General features: G+C 30.3%; 1 protein-coding gene across 1 annotated transcript in view; it reads left to right on the top strand.

Annotated features, from left to right (window-relative positions):
• Window positions 1-25,530, top strand: part of LOC148233092 (uncharacterized) — a 535,519-nt gene that overhangs the window by 83,624 nt on the left and 426,365 nt on the right. Inside the window, exon 3 of the mRNA XM_088190536.1 lies at window positions 7,909-8,042. The gene's annotated coding sequence lies outside the window, so the exon portion shown is untranslated. The remainder of the gene's footprint in view (window positions 1-7,908; window positions 8,043-25,530) is intronic.

The raw sequence follows: 25,530 nt of genomic DNA, 5'->3' as shown, positions 1-25,530 counted from the left end.
AAAAATTGCAAATTTTATCGAGCCAGTTAAAATCTCCTATGCATAAGTTACCGTCTCAAATACCTTCCGTAAAATTAAAGTTAGATAAATACTTTCTTAGAACTTTTTATAGAACTCAATGTAATACACAACTTTGCATTCAAACATTTGCCATTTTATAAAAATTGCAAATTTTATCGAGCCAGTTAAAACTTCCTATGCATAAGTTAACGTCTCAAATAACTTCCGAAATATTAAAGATAAATAATTTCTTTATCATAACTTTTTATAGAACTCAATGTAATACACAACTTTGCATTCAAACATTTGCCAATTTATAGAAATTGCAAATTTTATCGAGCCAGTTAAAATCTCCTATGCATAAGTTACCGTCTCAAATACCTTCCGTAAAATTAAAGTTAGATAAATACTTTCTATGAACTTTTTATAGAACTCAATGTAATACACAACTTTGCATTCAATCATTTGCCATTTTATAGAAATTGCAAATTTTATCGAGCCAGTTAAAATCTCCTATGCATAAGTTAACGTCTCAAATACCTTCCGTAAAATTAAAGTTAGATAAATACTTTCTTAGAACTTTTTATAGTACTCAATGTAATACACAACTTTGCATTCAAACATTTGCCATTTTATAGAAATTGCAAATATAATCGAGCCAGTTAAAATCTCCTATGCATAAGTTAACGTCTTAAATAACTTTGGTAAAATTATAGTTAGATAAATAATTTAATAGAACTTTTTATAGAACTCAATGTAATACACAACTTTGCATTTAAACATTTGCCAGTTTATACAAATTGCAAATCTTATCAAACCAATTAAAACCTCCCTAGCGATCCAGTGAAATAAATAAATTTTAAATGAATAGTCTTTTAATAAATGATTTTTTGCAACGGGATGGTGAGAAATAATGGCATCGTGACACAGATGAAGGTGCTACAGTAATATTTTATTGTATAACGAAGTTGTTTATATGGTAACGGGAGCGAACGGGGAGAGGGTTACCATGCAAAATAAAAACAGTCACGCAATTGTTACTAATGAAAACATCTTTGTAATTTAATAATATAATATTGCAGTGGCTCAATCCGTTTTTAATTAGCACTCGTCGCTATCAAGTCGATTGTCGATTCACAAAAATGTATTCAAAATTTATTGATATAATTTATTTTATTTGAAATCTAATTTATTCAAATTTATTCTTTTGTTTAAAATATTTAATTTAAAATTTATTTAACGATGATTAATCTAGATTTGTTAAACAATATTTATTTTTAAATGAATTATTGTAATTATATTTAAAATTTCATGTATTCAAATTTGTTTATATAAAATGTAAAAAATAAAATTATTTTAAGATTTTTTTAAAAAAAAAATAAATTTGAAAATATAAAAATGTATTTGTAGAAATTTTTTTTGGAGCTAAGATTAGTTATGGCCATAACCAGGCGGCATTTAGGTAGCACTGGCGTGGCGGTTTTCTTCCGCCTGGCAATCCTCGCCCCGCTCGCGCGCGTCGCGGTCTCCAGTTAAATGTAAACATCATTGTATTTCAATAAAAGATTACTGCAGTGGCTCAATCTGAAGTCAATTACCACCTGTCGCTATCCAGTAGCCAAAATTTAGTTATTTAATATTTATTTACTTCAAAAAATTATATACAAAATTTATTGATATAATTTATTTTATTTGAAATCTATTTTATTCAATATTATTCTTTTGTTTAAAATATTTTGAATGAGATATACAAACAATATTGAATTTAGATTTATTTACTAATATTGAATTTTAATTTATTTATTTAATTTTTTTTATTAAATTTTATGTATTGAAATTTGTTAATATAAAATTTAAAAAATAAAATTAATTAAAGATTTTTTTAAAAAAAAAAAATTATTTGAAATTATAAAAAAGACCGAGACCCGCGTGAACGGGGCGAATATAAGTACAGCTAAGGAGGCCTTACAACTTCCTTTTTAAAAATTATTTTATATAAAATTTTATTATTTAAATTTTTTTTATTTTAAATTTTAAAATTAAATTGTAATGTAATAATATTTTAAATCAAATATATATACAAAATGTATTTATGTATAAAAAGTTTTAGAAATTTAATTAAAATTAATTTATTTAAAATTTCGTGGGAGCTCAGATTTGTTTTAGCTTATATTTGGCAGCACTTGGGTAACACTGGCGTGACGGTTTTTTTCTTTTGCATTGCAACCTTAACCTCTACAGTTTTATTTAAAATTAATAACAATAATAATGTATAACATCTATTCATCGTCAAACGAGGGATTTTGATACATTAAATTATCTTGGAAAAATAACTTAAATAAATAATTGCATCGCTTGCATCGGATATTGGTCCGATATTTCAATGAACATGCTGGTTAATAAGCTCGAAAGTCAAGTTCAAATATTGTATTTTGCATTATTAAGCACAATTATAAATATACTCAAAATTTTCCGTGGACAAACAAAATTCTCTAATGGGTCTCGGGTTGGCAATTTTATTCAGGTCTTTTTTAATGTAGCGTGATTAATTTGGGATCCATTTCATAGCTTTGCATCCATAAAGAAACTTATATTCGTTGTCTGCAATATCTCTCAATGTATTAATCACCGTCCTATTTACAAGCTGGTCAACGAGGGTGAAGTCATGAAAACCCCCGGATTTCACTCCGAGAAACCCCTATGCCGACATAGCGAGATCTTGTTCGTCCACAAACATACCGTCCGTCGAACGCAATAATAGACGGGCTCGGTTGTGTAATATACGGGCCGTGGGCTATTTGGATGTGTTCAGATTTACATACACGCTTATGATCACTTTTAAAGGCAGCCACATAAACGGCTTGTTTAATCAGATAAACGGTTGCTACGGACGTAAGATGTTTTGTGCATTATTGATAATTAATTACACGCTTGTTTGCTTGAAAGGACACAAAGCATCTTTTGGGAACAGTCAAGCAAAAAATATAAGCATTAAACAATACGTATTTTTAGAATTTAAAATATTATAAATATTTTGTCTGCACATATGAAGAATGATTAAAAAATTATATAAATTCTGTTCTGTAATTTTATAGACATGCGCAGATATCGTTCATTTTCTTTTTAAATCGTTCATTAGATACACGTATGCACGAGTATATACATACATATGTAAAGTAATATTTTTAATTAAAGATGTAGCGATATAAGAACAGTGAAGCAGATCTTAAAAAGATGAGCGCAGCGGTCGACCAAATACTACAATATTCTCTATCTCTTCCGGTCCTGCGCCAAGCTCCTCCAGCTGTTGGCTTTGCCTGCACAGGCATATTTTGTTACATCCAAACCACCGAAGTTTTGTCTACCTTCAGCCATCAAGCTTGTCTTATATATCCAAATATTGTCTTGACGGTTGAATAGAGCTCATTCGTGTGGCCTGCCCACAGAGACAGACTCTCCTTTTTTTAAATACGCTTATTTCAATAATATAAATAATTTCACAGACATACTAATTACTGTTCTAGTACTTAATAATTACTCTACTAATACAAACGTACTAAGACGCACTAATTACTGTACTTACTAGTATGTACTGATTACTGTTACATGTTACTGGTTTCTAACCATTTTCATGTTTAAATTAGTGTTTAGCTACAATTTGATAAAAAATAGTAATATAAAACAAAACCCTCGGAATCAAAATCACAGAAATAGATTCATTGATAGATCATATTATGTCGATTTCATAATGTCATTATGAAATCATTCATAATGACATTATAGAATGATTTATTATTGTAATTAAATTATTGCTATTAGACTCAATTTACAAGTATAAGCTTTTATTTTCAGATTTTACTTCTTACATGCCTCAATTTGGACATCGTCCTTGAATACCGGTTCATTAAGGTCTTATTTGGAAAGTTTTGCATGAATGAGCCGACCCAAGGCCAACTTCATTGAGTAAACTCGTATTGGGCGCGTACGCCGCGGAAACTTAGTTGCGTTTTCATAACTTTGCGACATTAAGGCCGAGCCACTTGGACTTTTGTTTCAAGGCCGAATTGTTATTCAAGTTCGAACCGAGTTTGGACTTTTATTTCGAAAAGTTTTTTCGACTCGGTGGACTATAAATAAAGTTTCGTTCGGCGGCGGATCCGAGTTGCGCCTGAGCACAATTGCCAACTTGCGCAAACTTGCTAATGGCCGAAAAAATAAAACTTTAGGTCAAGTTCAAGGGCTGCTGCGTTTGCACATAGTTTGGCCGAGTTAAACTTCGTCATCGATTTTGGATTTACGCGGACTCATTTGTAAAAGTTAGCCTGACTAAGTTAAGTCCCAGTGCACAGATCGCCAATAAGAAATAATTGTCTCAGAAAGTTCATGAAACATTAGTTTTCAATATTATTTTGTTGAGATTTTTAAACAGAGTGTTAATATTTGTTAATTCTTATGTGACTCAAGCAAGAAAAGTTGTTATCTAAAAGCGATTTGATAGATAAAAAGGTATTTCACGATAATAAGTATTGTGCTATTCTAGCGCATCAAGGAACTGAATAGCGACACCTATCAGCCAAAGCAGATGTCCTGGCTTTAATTGGCATCAGAAGAGGATGCAATCGTGAATCTTGAAGACACTTCAGAATCCTTGAAAAAAGTATATTGTTAACAGCAGCATTCAATACTTTAAAATAATTTTAGTGACATATAACTTTCTGTTTTATACAACTCAGCGAATCGTATCTGAACGCTATAAGAACATATTACAGTGGTACCTCGGTTTTCGTCGATAATCCGTCTAAAAACAATCGTTGAAATCCAAGACCGACGAAAACCGAGGCAATTATTTGAAGTATGTATTAACACTCACAATCAATAAAAAAAGCACAAAAACACTAATACTGGCAAGTGAACGCCGACGAAATCTGAGGCAACCGACGAAAACCGAGACAAATTTTTCGCGGAAAAAAGCAACGAAAACCGAAACCGACTATAACCGAAGTCAACGAAATCCGAGGTACCACTGTATAACTAAACAACCTTATATACAATTTTCTCAAGAACTTTTTATGACCTATTTAATATGGAGCGAGTATTTGATTACACGGGTATTGTATTTCGTCAGTCATTATTTATAGTTTGTCACCTAGATATTATTTTATTTATTTGTTTTATTTGTCAGTGGTAGTGAAAAAATGCTACGTACAGTAATTTGAATAATTAAATCGCATGTAAACAGGTAAATAAATGTATTTGTTATATTTTTTCTAGCTTATATATTATACATTGCAGTATTGTAAAGTAAAAACCATAATAAAGCTACGCTGCGATGAGTTTATTTATGCGAAAGATGGTATAGATAGTTTTAAGGGTAGCTCCGCAGAATCGTTTTACATATAAACACCAAGAATTTACATACACACGATGATTTTAGAGAAATCCACGAAATCTACCCCGTGTTGCGAATGTAATGTATTTATTTTGGGGATTTGTTTGATTTATTTCGCTTCACTACGCTTATGCTAATCCCGCAGGCGTTTAGGAATTACCTGAAAAAAAATACATTTACGTAGAGTGGTGGTGATAAAAGTGGTAGTTTTCATGGATTATCTTTTTCTGACGTTTTTGTTATATCGACACCAACAATAAATAACCTATTTAAAAGGACTAGAATAGCATAATTCATATTGTGCTGATTGATACAGGGTCATGATCTTTTTTTAAATCGATTTTTACAACTATAAATATATATAGTATTGAATTTTTAACTATAAATAAATAATAAGAAAATTAAAGATAACTAAAATGGGCTCAAAAACACTAAAACTTGACGAATCCAAAAGTTTAACGTAACTTTTATATTTTTAATAAATTTGTATCGAATTGTCATAATTATCACGGTGAAAATAAAACGGAAAACTCATATATATCAATAGTTAACAATACCACTTAACTATGGAAGCTATAGTTGAAGCATACTAAATGTTGAAAAAAGTTTTTAATAAACTAATTAAAAAAACTGTGATTGTTATATTATGGTGTCACATTTGCTATTTGCTATACTATCTAAAATTTAATGATTTCGTTACCTTGATTTTTGTTATTGTTTGGTATTATAATATATATTAAACCATATATTACAGTTATTACCCTTGGAGTTAATTAAAAAATCCTTATCGAAACCCTATAAACTATTCTTAATAGCATCGATTACCATATTTAAATTAATTTAGTGCAATTTAAAAATCCTCTTTAAGATAAAAATAAATTTTACCCTCTCGTTTAGCCATCTAATCAACAGGTGTTCCACCGAGGTGTGATTATTACCTCCTCCCTAGGTATTGGATCGGTAAAAATGTGCAGTCCTTTTAATGCGAGAGAGTCCTCCCTTCGGCTAAGAAGATGTGCAGGCGACGAGATACTTGACGCCCTTATTATTTTTTCACCCCTATCGATGGAGTCAAGAGGGATCCTTATTTTTTTTCTTTCTCTTTACGTCTCTATTTAGGTGTGTATGTCTGGATTTATTTTTTTTTGTTGGCGAAAAGGGGTGCGGACAAACGAGCGTCCGACGATCGCTTTTAATTGTGCGAAGATTTTAATAACGCACCTTAGTATAAAGTCACGAATTCATTTCATCGAATTTTTCAACCCCTGCTAGCGCTCTTCAATGGTTAAATTTCACAAAAAGATTTTTAATAACGCAAACGTATGTATAGAATACGTTTAGTAATAAAATAATATATAAAAATCAAAGTCTTATGCTATAATTAATGTATGTATATTAAACAAGAATATTTAATTCAAGGAATGACGTATACTATGTTTTAGAGGCACATTCGGTTTTTCATACTCTTCGTTAGGGATATTAAAATTCATGTGTAAATATGTTATTATTGTTTTTTTTACTTTTGCCATATTTTTTATTAAAAATAAAATATTAGTTAAAATTCCAAAACACTAGTATTTTATTAAGTGTCAACAACGGATTAGTGTAAGTATGCGTTGAAACATATGAAATGCCGTATGTTTGTAATGAATTATTTATAAATTATAGTTTTATAGTTTAATTTTAGGTATCAGGGTCGCAATGCCGGCAAGTTATTAAACACTTAGTTTTGTATTTATTTTAATTGTTACTAATATATTTTTATTATTGGTAATTTTTTAAATGTTTTTATTTGTAATAAAAATACATTTTCTATAGCAAACTATATTAATTAATAATATAATATAAATAATAATAATCATTTAAAGTTATATTAATCAGAACTATATAAGTATATAATATAAAATATATGATAATAAAATAATTTATTCAATGAAACATATGTAAACTAAAATAATTCTTATATTTATGATTAACAAATATAGAATTCTTTGGTATATTTATTTATAATTAAAATAAACAAAAGCTTTCTATAAATTTTAATGCATCTTTAAATGTATTTTCATTTAAATTATTTAGATTGTCTCTCAAACTTAACTTAAACCAGGGAAAGCCCTTTCAACATTCATTTGTGTTGCTGGAGCTCCTAAAACCACCATTGCGATTTTGTGTAAATGTATTTTGTTTTTTTTTTCCAAAATTCTAAAATATGTTTTATTTCTGTCTAATTTTTGTACATGGTTTTAATTATTCAATATGAATTAAATGTCCACAACTGTCGAAATAAAAATCTATGTGGCTCTATTACCAATTCTTTACTTCTTAAAATACTCTTAATCGACTTTCTTTTAATCGGATGTTTCACTAGATGATTGTGCTTATTCATTTGTGATTGAACTTACTTTAAAAATTATAATTTGCTCCAAATATTTTCAAATGTTGCACAGCTTGCATTTTTTGTGACTCTATGCTTGAAAATAGACCGAATCGAAATAAACCGATATTTTTTTTCGTTTCAGCTCCGGTTTTCGTTACGACAAAAATAACGGTTTAAATCGCATGAAATAAGAGGCCAGTTGACGTCACCAAAACGTTAAATAATACGACCTGGGAACTTTTCACGCAAAACATCCTACGTTGCACACGATGTATGGTAAGTTGCGCCATCTTATTAGAACCACATGCCTTACACGTCAATATCCTCGACTTCGTGCCAAGAATAATCGGTTATCATGCGCCTATAGCGTTCACTATTGAATGTTATAGTCCAACCTTTATCGTTTTTAAAAAAGTAAGGCCCACTGCCGCCGCCTGACTACAATGCGCACCAAACAGTTAATTTTAGGACATGTAACAATCTCTCGTAAATCACATGAAGATTTTTATTGCCCCATATGCGGAAATTTAGCTTCAATAGTAAATACAATATTTTAGGTTAAAATTACTCTATTTACTATTATTTTTCCTCAATTTAACATCAAACTATTTCTTTTTTTAAAAGTGAAAACTGCGTTTTAAATGAAACTAAAATGTAACTACTAAATTAAAAGTACTTCGGCTTTTGACAAAGGCTTTCAAATTGCTTTAAATGTAATTAATAAAAGAAAACATTGTAGTAAATTGCCACAACTCGCTTAAGGAAAAAGCACTGAATAATATAGCAGCTTAAGGAAATGCTGAATATATTGTCAGCTGAAATGATTACATATCACAACAGACTTGTTTAAAACTTTGAACCGACACTCTATTTTTCCGCCCACCCTTAAATCGTTAAATCTTTGATTGCAAACGGTAAAAAGGTCAGGAAACTTTATAAACCGCGACACGAGTTTTCTATCTGGGCGGAATTAATTATCAGTAATGAATCCGTTTCAGTAGTGACCGCTTGGATAATTTTCCGTTGGACTGAATAATTAAACCATGTGAAAACGACAACAGCCATTACCACAAAAATACATGGAAACAGATACCTTCGATAAGGGTTGTGTGCCCCAAGACCTTAATTATTTAAGTCCATTTTGTATTGCACGACGAGTCAAACGACGTGTAGTGACCCTTGACCTGGGGGATGTTCGCAGCACCTCCGCCCATTTAATAACATACCGCATAATATAATTCTAGTACTACACGCTACTGCAGTGAAACAATTAAATTATTAAATATGATTTATATTATAGGATTTTTGTTCAAATGAAGTCTGAACATTAGAGTAGAAGTGACTGGACTTTAGTCATATCTAGGGATTGCAATAATTACAAGATTTTCAATACCGGTATTATCGAGAAAAAAATCAGCCAATAATAGTTTTATCTGTATTGATAATGTAATTAATAATATTTTAATTAATTATATATAGAGACCAAAAAAAAATAATCCAATTACAGTTTGCATGTTTTATGTTTATTGATAAGCAAAAAGCCAAGCATTCGAGTTCTCCGGCAATTATTTTTACGATATATATAATATTCTAATATTAATATTATCCATTTTAATGTTTACAAAACTCCAGCACAAGTGAATATGTTTTGTAGAAATTTGTGACTTGTGAAATATTTTGCTTGATTATAATTTGTTTTTTCTTTTGCATTTCCAATTAATCTTGTTAATCAGATAACCTCTAAACATCGCTCACCAGAGATACGAAACAAAATAGATCAATCTTCAGCTAGAAAAAACTCACGATAACTGATAAAAAGATATGATATACATAGATATGTTATAAAGCATATAATTAATAGAAAAACATATTATATTATAGTATAAAATATATTTTATTCATGCATAATATTATTCTACTTTGATATTCTATGCCAATTACAAAACTTAGGTTAATACTCTAAAATATGCATTATTTTATTCTTCGCCTTTGCTTTTAAGCAATAAAAGCATCGCCATCTTCGTAGTGCTAAACCATAGAGATATCGTTTCAAACAAATAAAATGTACGGATTTGAAAGAAAAATAGCTCTTTTTCGGTAATACCGGTATTTCATTTTGTAATACAAGTAGTATCAAAGGTCGAGTTTTACTTCAATACCGCTATAACTGCTAACATTACAACCGGTATTGCAGTCCCAAATAACCGACGTAATATTCTTATAGTACTCTACAATTTTGCAATAAAATATTTGCATTTTTATACAAACTTGGAATTTTATTGATTCGCTTTAAAACTCCTATGCTATCCTCCTATCAACTAAAGAGATGAATGTTTTTCAGGTGGTCAATTTTATGATGCATTGCCATTATAAAATTAACTATTTTTTAGATGTCTTTAATTTTTAAGTGACATCAAAAGACAATGGAACGAGAGAGTACACACAACACAGGGTGGACAGTTTCCCCTCATTTCGGTCAAAGTGGCTTCACTATCGCTCATCTCGTCCGGAATAAATAATTTAGCCGTTATTTGCCGGCCGCGTCCTTCCCCTTTTTCATTCTTTCCCTCTTCTATCCTTATCCGCATTTCTTTCCTTTTAACTGGGAAACATATCCACCGCCTTCTTTGTACGAGCCTCGTCTCTCCCTTATCCACATCAAAAAGTTTACACCAGTTTTTAAAAGGGGCCCTTTGTTTTCGTTTTAATTTCAAACATTGGTCCTAGTTCAAATATTTAGTAATTTATTTTAACCCACAGGTATTTGTAGATAGGTAAGAGTCATTGCTTTTACAGGTAGTATTTGATGGTAACGAACCGGCGAAACACTGTTGAGCAAAAAAATAATGTAACCAATTTCGTAATAGATAAAGATAATTTTATTAAAAAAATTCTCACCAGAAATTCAAATACTAATCATTATTAGATCCTAAAGAATTAAAAAGCATGCAACTCTTATCCACATAAAAGCACTTATTGAAGCTGATGAATCAATCTTGTAATTTTAGAAACTAACGCCTCCAAGTATTATTAAAATTATTTTATACAATAAAAATTTGTATGTATATTTTAAAACCATCAAAAACTGACTAACTCTTTTTTTAATTTCTTTGTGTATTTTAATAACGCAGTTAGTGAATTATTTTATAATTAGCAATACATTTTTCTTCTTCTTAAAATATATATAATACTTAAAAATTTTACGTAGACAAAAATTTCAAAAAAATTAGGACTCGTGAAATGTTTTAAAAGTCAATATAAATATTTTAATTTAATAAAAATTCTCTGAATGCCAATATTAGGAAATAAACATTTTTTTATCGGCACTTTTTGAAATCCCGTTAATCGACCTTAATATTGTGAATTTTCAAGACTCGCACTTCTTCGGTATAATCTTTGATTTAATAATGATTTTATGTAATTTCAGTGCAAAATAAATTTTGTGTTTATTTTAAAAAATTATTCAATTGAAATAACAAAAAGCTTAGGTAAATTTTAGAAGTATGTGCATATATTTATTTTATGACTATAAACAGTATTTAAGTAGTATAATTATGAATTAGTGATATTATTAAGTATACAGGTTGTATGTAGTCGCTTTGATAGTAGATTTTTGGTTGCATCGGTACTTGCTCTCGAGTGCGTGTCCTGGAGCTGATTCTCAAATAGAAGGTAAGGCGTAAACTTGTGATCAAAAAAGTCAGAAAGGCGAAGTAGTAGTCCGAGCGTCGATGCGTAGTAGAATCGAGTGTGTTTAGTCTGGTTTTGTGCCGTGTTATATATATCGTCATGCGCGTAAGCCGCATCTTCACTCCGTACGTTGAAGGAAATCGTAAGAATGCTGGCGTACTTCTTGATGGCTGCTAGGCCATTTTATTGGGTATCTGAAGGTATACACATAATACAAAATATTAAATAACTCTAGTGGATTGCTTTTATAATGTATGTAATTTATTTTTTCCAATATCTGAAAATAACTTCTTCACGTAAATAATCATTTTTACTTAGGCGTTATTATTTTATATCTTATAACTGCATTTTCATAAAGTTAAAAGATTGATCAGGTGCATGCTCTTTTTAAGATATTATTAAAATTAAGATATAATTTTCAGTATCTGAAATGATTGCTTTTACTGTGATATGTAAAAGAATTTTTAAAAATCCCATCAAAGCGAATATTTTCATACTTTTTTTAATGAAAAAATATAATTCGCTATATCCCCAAGACGTATTAAGCTCCTCCGTGGCGCACGAAAGATAAATTTTCGGGGGTAGTCGCAGATTGTATTACGGAAGTGATCTATGCGAAGAAGAAGGGACATTCAAAAATCGTAAATCGTGTTTATCTCCGTACCGAGTGGCTCGTGATTTCGCTTTGTTTCGAAATAATAAAGTGGATGCCAGATGTTCTTCAGATATTGGATCGTAAAAATTCATCTTCGTTTCATGAACATGTCCTAGGCGCGGCTGGAACCACTTCCACTTATACCAACACACACACAAGTACATTTATTTATTTATTATTGTAACACATAATTAAGCCATTAATTAAATAATTCTATCAGTTAAAGATTAGAGTATTCAGTAAACGATAAGAATATATATTATTGATAACTTTACTATTGATAGATAATTGCATTTTCCGATTCATATTTTTTTACTTTTATTTTGAAAATATAAAAAATCTAATTAGTCTATAAATTAACGTTTTACGCACGACGGTGGTGAAAATTCCGAGGGCGCTCTTAACGGTCGCGGTGTCCGCGTTAATTACACCCTGTCAACGCCAGAGTAACCCTGACCGACCCCGGCCTTCCTGACTTCCACCCTTCACGTGCACGAGACACCGCCAAATTATAAACAATGCAGCAATAATGCGTCGAATCTTATTAATCCGTAGCCGGCCCTCCGGCAATAATTAGGGTGACCCCAACGTTGGATCGGGGTGATTTTTTTCATCGAAATTATCCTTGTTTTTCGTCGAGGCCGATACAATTTTATGAACTATAAAATTTTACAGCTCAGTCGGTAGGCAGATGTTGCCAAAGTTTTTAAAGTTTTTCATGAAATAATTAATAAAATATATACTACAACATATCTATCGATTGCATGAATAAGCACATTTCAATTATGAACGACAATGATTTATAGACTACATTGCGTCCACCAACTGGGAGTACCTGTATGAGTAAAAAATCAATATTATAGCTGTGCCTAACATCCAATACTCCTGTTCTTACATGTGATATTCATATTCCTGCACAATTTGTAGGAATTTTGTAGGATATTAAAATAGATAATATTTATCCCTCATGTACAAGTATTTAAGAAACCTTTTTTTTTACCTTTTCTAATAAAAGTGAGTCTGCTGCATTATTTGTCAACCAGACCAGAGAAGTTTAACAATATTGCACATTAGTTGATTAAACGAGTACAAAGTGTTTTCAAGCTTCTTAATTGATGCACAAATCGCAAGACAAATCTCAGCACATTTGAGGCTTAAATACATACATGTTTTCTATATGTTGATGAATATAGTCCTCTTGAAATAAAACACCCAAATCAACTACCACATTTGTGCAATAAAGCACATTGTTATTCATTTATTAATTAAAATTTAGTGGTCTTGTTCTATATGGTAATCTATTGGCATATGACTACGAACGTTTCTTACAATACTCAACACAAGCTATTTTAAGGAATATCAGCGAAAAATAAAAATTTGGAATTATAAGTAACTTTATTATTATCATTAATAAATAGAATAAACATCAGTGAGTCAGAATTAGAACATTGAGAAATTCCTGACGTGACAATGAATTCAGGCAACTTGTGTTGCCAATACAAAAATAAAATTAAACCTAAGCCTATTACTTACTTTAAGGATTAAAGCACGACAAACTTTATCAAAAGCCTTTTCTAAAGCAGTATAGATGAACATCTACTTGATTGTCTTTATAGATATTTTCCGTGCCAATTCGTGCCAATTCCTTGATACTGATCTTGATACACAAACACTATGCTATTTATAAATTAAATATGATTTTGAATACTTTGGCTGGTGTTGATAAAATAGACACCGCCCTATGTTTTTTAATATGTATTTGTTTTCTTTATTGTATGGAAGTCACTTTCGTAGTTTTTCCTACACCAAGGAAAATTTATGTTTTTAATTAAAAAGTAAATACAAATAACAGTAGATGTGTAATAAAATCCTGCATTTATTTGGGCATTCCAGAAGTAATAAAATCAGGGGTTTATCCAAAACCATACCGAATATCAAAATATGAAACTCTATCGATCAATAGACATACTGGTGTGTATGATACAGTGAATGTGTATTACTGGTGAAGTTACAAGTTCAGTAAAATAATATATGCATACATTTTCACCGGTGAATAAATATTTATTCTAGAGAAAAATAATTTAACTGATAGGCGCTAGCGAAATTATATACTGCTCCCAAATTTATATGAAACATAAATTGACAGTTGTGAAATGTTTATTTAGTGTTTAAACTCAAACATAAGCTTAACGAATTAATCAAACCTAACTTGATCTTAATTTGAATATAAACTTGCGTGGACCGTTTGGAAGTAGCTCGCAAATGCATTTAATATCTTCCCGTTATTTTCATAGTTCAAATTCTTTCTGTTAAATTTGTGCTTCGTTATTTGTGTAAGTTGACAAAGTTCAAAAAGTTTGAGTCGTTTAAATTGTTTTCTATAAATCTTAGTAATGATCTGCAATGTTTTTTTCAATAACTTATCAAATAATTTAATTTCTATACAAATACATATATAATAAGTACTCATATCTCCAAAAAGTCAAATGGTTTTAAATTACATTTTTAAGTTAGTTTGAATACTAGACTTTTACTGAAATCAACACTACTACTATGTCTAAAAATAAATATTATTTTTCTTTTGGACCTGTCAAAAGAGAAAGTGTACAAAAATTATCGCTGTATAGTGATTTCTATGGCAGAAATTTTCAGATATATAATTTTATTGTATCAGAAAGATCAACTTTTTAAAGTACTTTATGACTTGTAATAATTTATTAACTTTGTAATCTGGACGCGTAGGATGCAATGTGAAAACTAATGCACATTACGATGCCCAAAACTTACGTTTGATTCACAATGTCTTAGAAACATATGTAGATGAGTTTGTTCATCCTTCGCTGCAGAGCTCGCTTGACTAATTTGCTTAAACTGCGGCCTAAGTCGATCGGAAGCTATTTTAATTTCCTTTAATTTCCGCGGAGCAGCCCCCGAGCGTCACCAAGAAAGACGCCTTATCTACTCGTAGGAAAATATGGCCCCCTCGTCTGGCGATGATAAGGGCCCGACGAGCGATCATTCCCGAAACGAAACGACGCGGGAGATAACGCCCTGCCGCAGGACCTCTTGATTGGGGAGCGACTCTCTCCTTCGGAGAACTTATGCAGCTAATCGGCATGATGTTTTCATTGCTGAATTATTATTATAACGTAATGGTAATGTGTAAATCGTGGGTTATTAACGCAATGCTTATCGTCGATCTTATTGGCTATACAAGCACAGTACTATGGTTCTCAATGTTTCTTAAAACAGATACTTTGATTGTCCTGTCACAAAATACATGCGGCACATCCGCTTCTATATGCTTTTTTCTGATTACTTATCACAGTAATAGCGAGGATAAATATAAAAATAGATTAGACAACCATACAAAAAAAATCACTAGAAAGGTTGAAAGATATAAATAATTGGTCTAACTAAACAAACTGCAAAAACTATATTTATCTTAACAATTTATGTATCAAATATAGCTAATTGCAATAATATGGGAATCACGATTCTAAATGTAGCCTCTAAAGCAGGGCTGCCCAGCTTTTTAGTAGTAGCGATCTACTTCTTTCTACAAAAAAAAATCATAGCGATCTACCAATATGCAAGTGGTCAATAATATTTACAAATAAAGAATGCTTGATAAATATTTCAGTAGATAAAAATAATTAAAAATATAATCTTATATAAAAAAATAGAAACAATAAATAATACATTAGATAAAATATTATTATTTACCCATAATGCCTGGTAATATTTTAAAAGAAATAATCGTGAACATTGGTCAATATCTTTATCACTCAAATAATATTGTAAGTCCGATTTTATTATGTCAGAAAATGCGGATTCTGACAAATATGTACCTACAGCATAAACAAGTCATTAATTTTTTAACCGAATTTGTAAGGATTATGTAGTATTTAGTAGATTTCTGAATTGTCCAAATAATTTAATTTTAAGAATAGAGCAAAGATCGACAAAAATCATGCCGCGATCGACTGGTTGAGTATCCCTGTGCTAAATTCTTCTTGAGGGTACTATAAATATATAGCATATTAATATAATATATAACTTTACCTAAACTAGTAAAATATAAAAAAAAACATTATTACAAATGCTTTAATCGTCGTATTTTCGCATGTGTTTTGCTTAATATCTTTTTGATGTAATGTCACAGTCCATGTCGTGTATCAGGGTTACCCTAAGCGCGGATTACCGTCTAAGGATCCGTGGAAACGGACATCTGCTGCTCTTTGTATCTCAAGAAGCAGACAAATCGTTTTATGCGCGTATGTACGCCTTTTTTCAAATCTGTTAAATTATTCCGTATATAGACGATAGAATAGGTAAGCTGAAATATATACAAGGTAGTGAATAGAGACGCGGTTAAGAGCAAAATACAATTTCCTCCTCCTTTGTGTGCTGCAAAGGAGAGTTCGTGTCGTGCTAACAAGTCATCTTCGATTGCATCGGCTGCGCTTTTGGAAATTTCCAATTAAGTTATTGTTGCATACAGTTCATGTTCTGCTTTGACGTGCAGATAAATCTTGTTCATATTAAATACCATTAAACCTTCCGTTCATTCAAATTATTAATTAAACAATCAGAAAATAAACGAAAATGTCAAAATCATTCAGGCACCAAGGATATAACATGGGTCGGGAAAAAATGTGTATGATTCCGATGAGTGTTCTGGAAGGCTGTAATCCTCGGGCGAACGCTCATTTATTTACCTCCCTGATTTTGCGCCCTTCAATTCTAGCTATTTATATAATCTCGTATATGTATTTACGAAACGAAATATTGAAAATTTAATACGAAACAATGTGTGTGGAAATGAAGGTTTGTGGAATGGGATACGAATTGGAGTTAAACGATTGCGAAGCAAAGCAATTAAAGAAATAATTGTGCTATGGATACATATACACATTTTGACGTACATACACATATTTTGTAGACAAGTACTATTAAACCTATTACAGTATATGTTTATTTGTTGCTTTATATTTATTTATGATTTGGACCATACAAATTCATATAATTTAATATGACGCGTTAAATTACGCAAATCAAAAATATTAGTTTTTCTTGAAACGTCTTACTTATTATGTATTAATCGCTGTTGAAAATAAAATATATAAGATTAATTTAAGTAAAATTTAGTGTTTTATGATAATATAGTTTTAAAATACATAATATAAATTGAACGTTCTTAAAAACACAAGCTTTTAAATGTTAGAAATAAAAGAAGCTTTCGACATAGTATAGCATGACAGTTTTATATACAAACTACACAAATACAAAACCCCCGACCATCTGCTACACCTATACTTTAGAAGTGAATGATATGTTATTTCACTAAATAATGAACACTCGATACCGTGTGAAATTTTAGCTGGAGTTCCTCAGCGATGTTCTTGGGCCGTTTTTTTATCTTGTATATAAACGATATCGCAAAATTAAAAAATACGTATTTATCTATGTACGCTAACGTTACAATTATTTTATACAGTAGATACAGTTCTTGTTTACTTATATAAATTAATTTTAATTAATATGTAAAAATTTTAGACAAGTAATATATACATATGTATATGTGTAGATGTTATTATTATTTTAAAACTTTTTAAAAACCTCGACAGAGTAAATTTTATTTGCTTCTATGCTTTGCTACACAGTTAATCATTAACTCTGTAAATACATTAATGATAGACACATAACTTATAATTATGGTATTGCATTATCTTTGTTTTATTTGTGTTTTTTTTTTTTAATTTTATCTATAAAATATACCTTTTTATACTGTGTAATATACAATCATGAATGTCACATTTTTATCATATATGTGTACAATGTTATTCATATTAGATGATCCTAATAATCGTAAACCTGAGACCGAAACCAACCCCTGCAAAGCTTCAGCAATAAAACTGCAACAAATTGGTATCCAATTCGTTTTTGATGGCGATGATAGGCCCCCGGCGACCGACTATGGTACACAACTGGCTTTTAATGGACTTTGACCCGTATAGTGTGTATTTTTATTTATATGTTACATACTGCAGACACAATATAATCTAAAATCAATAATAAAATCATTTAGTTTATTACACAACATTCCAGTGTTTAAGAGGAACATACCCATCTGCTGAAAACTTAATAATCCTGATTGCACCAGGTCAGAATTAGCACCTCTTGAGTAAGCTTATGTTATTTGAATATTTAATAAAACACCTTTGTGAATATTGAGAGCAAAATTACCTGTTGCGTCTTAGGTGTCTCTTGAGTAAAAAATGCATACTGTCTCAATGGTCCCCCGTCTCTCTTTAAAAAGAGAGTAGAAAAAATCGACGGGGATAAGGGTATCTCCTATCTTTATCGTGCCTCTTCAAATTTATTTACTCTTCTTTTATTATGTCGCTTCAAAGGGCGAAGGGTCTTTACTACTCGACGACACGGAGCCTGCAATCGTGTTAATTGTCACAACCCTGTGACGAGATGGGATTATAGCACTAATCCTTTTGTCCAGCAGAGAAAAGGGTACGTTTCACTTTATTCATACTAAAATTATATTTGCATTACGGATGTTTATTATGACGTCTGTTAAACGTTTATTTTTTAATCGAATCAGTATATAAAAGCTCCCTTTACGATACATTGCAACAAATAAATTGGTTAAATAAAAAAAATATACAACAACTATTATATGCTGTAAGGCTTCTAAAACTATTAGAAAGTATATATTATTTAAACAATTAAAAAATATTTATACTATGTGTTTTGTATTATATGGTTTTGATATGTATCTATAATAAAATGGTGATCCAAAATGAGATTTTCTTCCATTATTTTCGGAACTATAAAATTGAGTCGTTCATACATGATATAAAAAATTCTCTATTAATGAGCTTCGTTAGCTCATAGAGAATATCATGTGTGTTAAAAATAGGATCAAAGGCTTAGTAGATTGTTTAAAGAATAATATTTTACTATTAATTTTAAAACTAAAATATTTATTGTCAAAAGCGCATTAAATATTATAGCTTAAATTACCAGCAACCCTGAAAAGGTACCTCCCCCCATATCATCGTGCTCAAGTCACGAGATCCTCTTCAACGGCTTTGCACACTTTTTAAAGGATTTTATTCCCCGACGAGATATCCTTCACAAAGATTCGCCGTAAAACGATCCCCGGGGAACTTGAACTCGCGATGGCTTTATTGTGCTCGTGTTTACCCAGCTATAGAACCTAAACGAGCTTAGATTTTATAAGCAATACATACATACATACATTTAAGTATAGAGTTTTCTTCAAGAGGGTACTATTGCAATAGAAAAAAATCGTCTTTAAAAGTATCTGATGAAATGAAAAGCTTGTAGATGGATTTAAATAATAATCAATTATGCATATGGGTATGCCGCTTAATTTTTAGACGATGTTCTTGGATTAGTCACAAATAACATCATGAATATACGTTATAATTAGTATGGGGAGTGAATGTGTGCGGTTTGTCTTCACTAGACACCTAACTAATCTAACACTAGTCACACCACTCTATGGTAATTTATCAGTCAATTAAGCTGTTAAGACCGCAGGTTAATCTACAGCACTACACCCCCACGTTAAGAGATTCTCAAACTATGCTAATAATTATAAGTTTTTTATAGTCTCGAGGTAATTCTTGAATCATATTTGTAATGTAATTATTTATTTATTTAAAAGTATGTTAAAATGTATTTAAGGTAAAAATAAAATTTAATATTACTTAAACAGGTCTCAAAAAACTTCAATAAAAATAACACTGGTTTGTTTACAGATCTGTTGGTTATACTGACTTAGAAAGAAATGTTTGTAAAATTAGCAAGAAATATAATTTTTTTTTAATAAATATCATGTTTTATTAAAAAAAAATATTTGTATTTGTATCTGTAGATAAAAGTCTGATTGCCTGTTTAATAGATTCGCTAGAGGCGAATTTAACAATTTGCCAAATATTTTTACTAAAACTTATAAATAATATCTGCGGGCTTATTACGGAAACATTTAGAAGAAAGATCTTTGAATCTTTACTAATAATAAAAAATCATTTCATGGAATATATTATATACATTAATTGAGTGCCTCGCATTTTGTTTAGAAAAACCCAGCATTAATATTGACATAAATATAATAAATATTATCCATGTGAAAAATAATCTAAATTTTTATTAGACTGTCTACATATATTTTTACCAAGAAAAAATATTTTTAATTAATTCTATTTCCTGAACTTTTATTGCGTTTAATCAATTCATTTATGTTAGGTTTGAGTTTGACCAGTAAATGGGCGTTTCGTGACTACAAATTTGGGTTTCATAGACATTTCAGAGCAGCATATATTTCACTATCGCCTAGTAGTTAAATTTATTTTCGCTGTTATAAATTTGTATCTAACGGTGAAAATGTAGGCAAATATGAATTCATTGAAATAGTGAGTGATATTAAATTTATACTAGTGAGCATATAACTTCATTAAAAAATACACATTCATTGTGAAAGATATACAATATAAATGTTGATTAATCAAAAGTCTTATCAAAATATATATATCGTGCTCTGAAGTATGTGACTTGGAAATGAAAAAAAAATTAGTATGACTAAAAAAGTAATAAAAAATGCTTCTAATTAAATACTAAGTTCTATTATTAGTTCTAGTGATATAAGTTTAAATAATAATTTGCGCTGTTTAGATCTTAAGACATTCATCGCTGTAGAAAAGTAACAGAATATATAACAGGCTTATTGTATTTTAAGATGTTCATAATACAAACTTATAAAGAATAATCAATTTTAAATCGTTCATACATTATCAGATAATAACAGGTTGAGACTCTCAACACGCCCCTGGTTGATAAGTGTTAACCTCTTGACATCTCAAGCACATTTCGATTATTAGAGCGTTTGAACTCGCAACCGATCCATTATAGGATAATGGGTAAACAATCAGACACGTCAGACAATTGTGTGCCATTCAATTTGCGGTGTATCAGATTTATTGATGGGCTGTAAAAGGCGACGTTAAACCACTAGTTAAGGTTTGTGGTGCATCAGATTTAGTTCATGGTTAAATATAGTATGTAAATATATTGATGACTAGATCATTATTATCAATAGATATATATTATAGCATTATAAAATGACAAAGTTTTTTATAATTTTGTAGGATTCAAAGAAAATTCATTGTATCTGAATAAATAAAGTTTATTACTGGATAGGCATTCTAATAACTATAATATATTAATAACGCCTATTGGTCCAGCTAGCGCCTAGCACTCAAAGTTTTAGTTAATAGAATTACACATAATGTTAAAAAAATAATTATAGACTTCGAGACACAAATAAAGAAAAAAAACGCGTATCTCTAAACTTATAAAATCTTACCTGATTTTACAAATAAAAAGATCGTTCAAATATATAAAAAAAAATTAAAGTATAATTTGTGGGTATTTTCTATCTGATGTTTTTATTGTGATTATAATATAGATAATATTTTCTTTAAATGAATAAAAAATAAATAGCGATTCTAATAGAATTTTCAACATTATATACAACGCGATAGTAGATATTTTTTACAACTCTACGACACACCATGGCATAGCAAGATGTCTAAAATCTTAAACAATAGTCATTAAAAACACATGATTCATTTTAATTTTGATATTGACGTTATAAAAAACAAGAGTGGATTTCGAATTAGTTATTTTTATTATCTTAATATTAGTCTATTATTTTTAATAACTCGTGATTTCTATATAAGATATTAATTTATGTTGCTTGATCTAAACTTGTATTTACGCATCCACTAAACATTCACAAAACAGTTTTAACGTATTATAGACAGCGTAACTAGAATAATTAACTCGTTTACTGATGTTCATAAAAACACAATAAAAGTATATTCATTCTTCAGTCTTCACTTAGTTTGTGGGTTTTCAGAATTTATTATTTATTGATCTAATATTTATTATATAGAAAAAATATTTATATATAAAAAGACGTAACTGGACAGAACAAGAATATGCTTCAGAATGAACAATTTTACCAATTAGTAACGAAAAAAAAGTAATTAAAAATTAGATTTAAACAACCCACTGCACACCGCAAGTATAAGTTATGTGTATACTAGGTATACTTTAAGGTCACCTGCCAGATGATAATCGTCTTATATAATAAAATTTTAAGAAAATATTCGCTTTTACTTGTCATTCTGTATGTACAATATGTACCCACCAAAAACCTGTACTTCCAAGGAAAATCCCCATCTTTGTTAACTTTCGTCCGCAAAGCCCAAAGTTGTCCAGCCCCATACACAAAGAAGTCTCACCCCCGCCGATGGGTTTCCTGGGAAATTTATTGTTTAACAAGTGGAGCAGCTACCCCGTGGCGCGATAATGAGTCAAGACGCTTCCTGGGCCGGGTGCGGTTGTCTTTTAATTACGCCCATTATGTTAATCCCACGGTCAAAGCGCTCTGCGAAACCAGGGATCAAAGCTCGCCCACCAGAGGGGACACCCAGAGAGATTGATTAAACCCACGGAAGTAATTGCGAAAATCCACCATCCACCAAGTGGGTGGATGGATGCAGACTTCCGCTCAAGGTAAACACCGAGGACCTTTGAGCACTCCAAGGAAAGTCACGTTACTTTGGGCTATAGCTGCGACTATTCTGGATGTATACATACAAATACGTGTCAAAGTTTTAAGATGTACTAATGTTGTATTGACTTGATTTAAATTAAATTTTACTGGTACCTCGCAACGCCATTTTTGGCACCTCAAAATTTATTATGTTTCTTATTAAAAAACAGTCTTAAGAATATATTTTGATATAAAACCTTGATGTTTAAACTGCAATTTTTGATAAGCTATATACTTAGCTCTTTACTCGTTAAAATAACAACACGTTTTCTTTAATTAAAATATCGATATTTTTTCATCCCTGTCGTGTCAAGGATATTGGAATTAGTAATTATTATATAATTATAAGTCTCTTTAAGCATCACAGATATAATTTCCGTAGATTTTCTTAATATGTTATAAAGAATTAAAATAAAATTGAGCTAAGTCGTCCATAGTGACATATATTAATTATAAGCTAAAATAATAGTTATTGATTGTGTTAGCTTGGTTGTAATATTTTACACTAAACTACCGCCTGTCATGTTACAATGAAAAATTTAAAATAAATAACCAACTTATTCAAGTGCACCAAAATATAAAGAACTCACTTATCACCATTTGTCACTAGGATATCACACGTTGCTTATTGGCTTTTTACCTTTTTATTTTTGATTTATTATCAATAAATGCCTGGAATAGTTGCTGAAATTTCATTTTATTGCTAATAATAATTTAAAATAAACTATAAATATCTTAGGAGCTTAGGCATTATAAATTTAAAAATGGCATCGTTAATGGCATTATATTGATTCTTCAAGGAATATTTTATGTCCAATTAGTTTGTTTGTAATTTACTTCTATGTAGACAATAGATAATTAAAAGCAAGTTCTGTCAAACCTCTCGGAAAACTGATTTAGTGTCTTGCACGTAATTTATAATCACAAATATACCTATAATAAAATACATTCTTATCCTTGTTGCAATTGGGAAACCACAAAGTTGTAATCCATTTCCTAGTACATTCTATATGCATACCGTGTAATATTATTATTTAACAGTAAGTCGCCTATCGGATAAACACATAAAAAAATACTTTTATTTATCAATTGATATAAATGTAATCGCTCGCCCTTCTTAACATAAATATGTTTCGTATTGATACTCTTTACATTTATAAAAAATTTATTTATTACTCTGAGAGAATCTCTTACTTCTTGGATTAGATAAAATAATTATATTTAATAATTTGAACTAGAGCAACTCCCTGTAGCTGAAATTAAACATTTTAATGAGCATCATTGAAGATTTATTGCTAACGTCGTTTACACGTAGAGAGAATCATCTGTTGCTCTCAAAAGTGATGAAAAAATTAAAAATTCGAAACTAAAATATAAACTAATACATCTAATGCTTTTTATTCAAATCAGATATGGGTAGTTAACGACAATCCACTACGACACATTATCGATTGCATATTGCATATAGCACATTTCACTCTACCCTAATATTGCTTATTTAATAGATGTGTAATGTAAATTTCAAAGTAACTAATGTATCAACTTACCATTTATTATGTAGTACGAGCTGGCACTTTCTATTCACGTTCACTCGACATGAACATTACAAGATAATCGTCTCTCACACACAGCCGTCCAGAAGTCGTGCATCACAATGGCAGCACCCTTTCAACACACAATCGTCGAAAATCATTTAACGTCGCGCATTTCACACCCTCGTCGTGTATGGGAACGGTCTCGCGGGATTAACCACCTGTGGAACTACCCCATTCGGGTAGCGTTTCACCCACCCACCCCTGTATAATATGGCAACCTTAGTATCGACGTTTGACGATTATTAAATCGGAATTATCGGAGCACGGGATTAACAAGGATCATCGGTCGGGGGTGGGTTTTGAATGGCGCACCCATTACATGCTGATGATTATTAGCATCAACGATATCGTTGCGAAAGCTCATTTTTGTTAAAATCAAGTCGAAATTGAAGCTAGGGGAAAAATGGAGAGTTTTTTACTTTAGGTTGTTGTATCCACCCTCCAATTATTATTAACGCGTTGCTCTCTCGAGGGTTGTGCGCTGTAAATGTGCATGAATTATGATTTGATTTTTCTTATATATGTATCATTAAAAATGAGCAATTAAAATTATTTTTCTCCGTTATTTTTTCATAGACTTTTTTAACATTCAGTTTAATTTGTAATGTATAGATGTTTTTACCATCTAATTAAACTTAAGTTTGTAATTAATGTCTATTGCGTTTGACATAGACACATAGCTTTTATATGTATGTTTACTATTTATAAAATCCAAGCAGCTACTTTGAGACCTGGTCTTACAGATATAGAATATTATCTACCTGATGTCTTAAAAAATATGGGTCTTTTTTATGGGTTAGTTAATTATTTTTAAGTATAATCTCTTTAACTAACCCATTTAAAAGATAATTCAAAAATTAAAACTCCCAATCCAAGACAATGTTGCTAATAAAATTAACATTACACATATTTATTACTAACTTAACTATGACTGTATACTTATTTTGATTTTTGCAATATGTTCCAGTTGCTCGAAAATTTAGCCAATTAAAATATAACTTTGCTACCACCGTATAGATAGACTTTTCCATATTGTTTAGACTTTATTATTTTATTTTTAATAAAGTCCACACCTATGAAAACTAGCAATTAAAAATATTACATGTACAGTTGTATACTTTTTTAAATACTAATTAATAAAAGATGTGCGGATAATTA

Source organism: Plectrocnemia conspersa, unplaced genomic scaffold, assembly GCF_051122295.1.
Source record: "Plectrocnemia conspersa isolate PC_06_02 unplaced genomic scaffold, ASM5112229v1 ptg000008l, whole genome shotgun sequence".
NCBI lineage: Eukaryota > Metazoa > Arthropoda > Insecta > Trichoptera > Polycentropodidae > Plectrocnemia > Plectrocnemia conspersa.
This window is presented reverse-complemented; position numbering and strand designations above follow the sequence as displayed.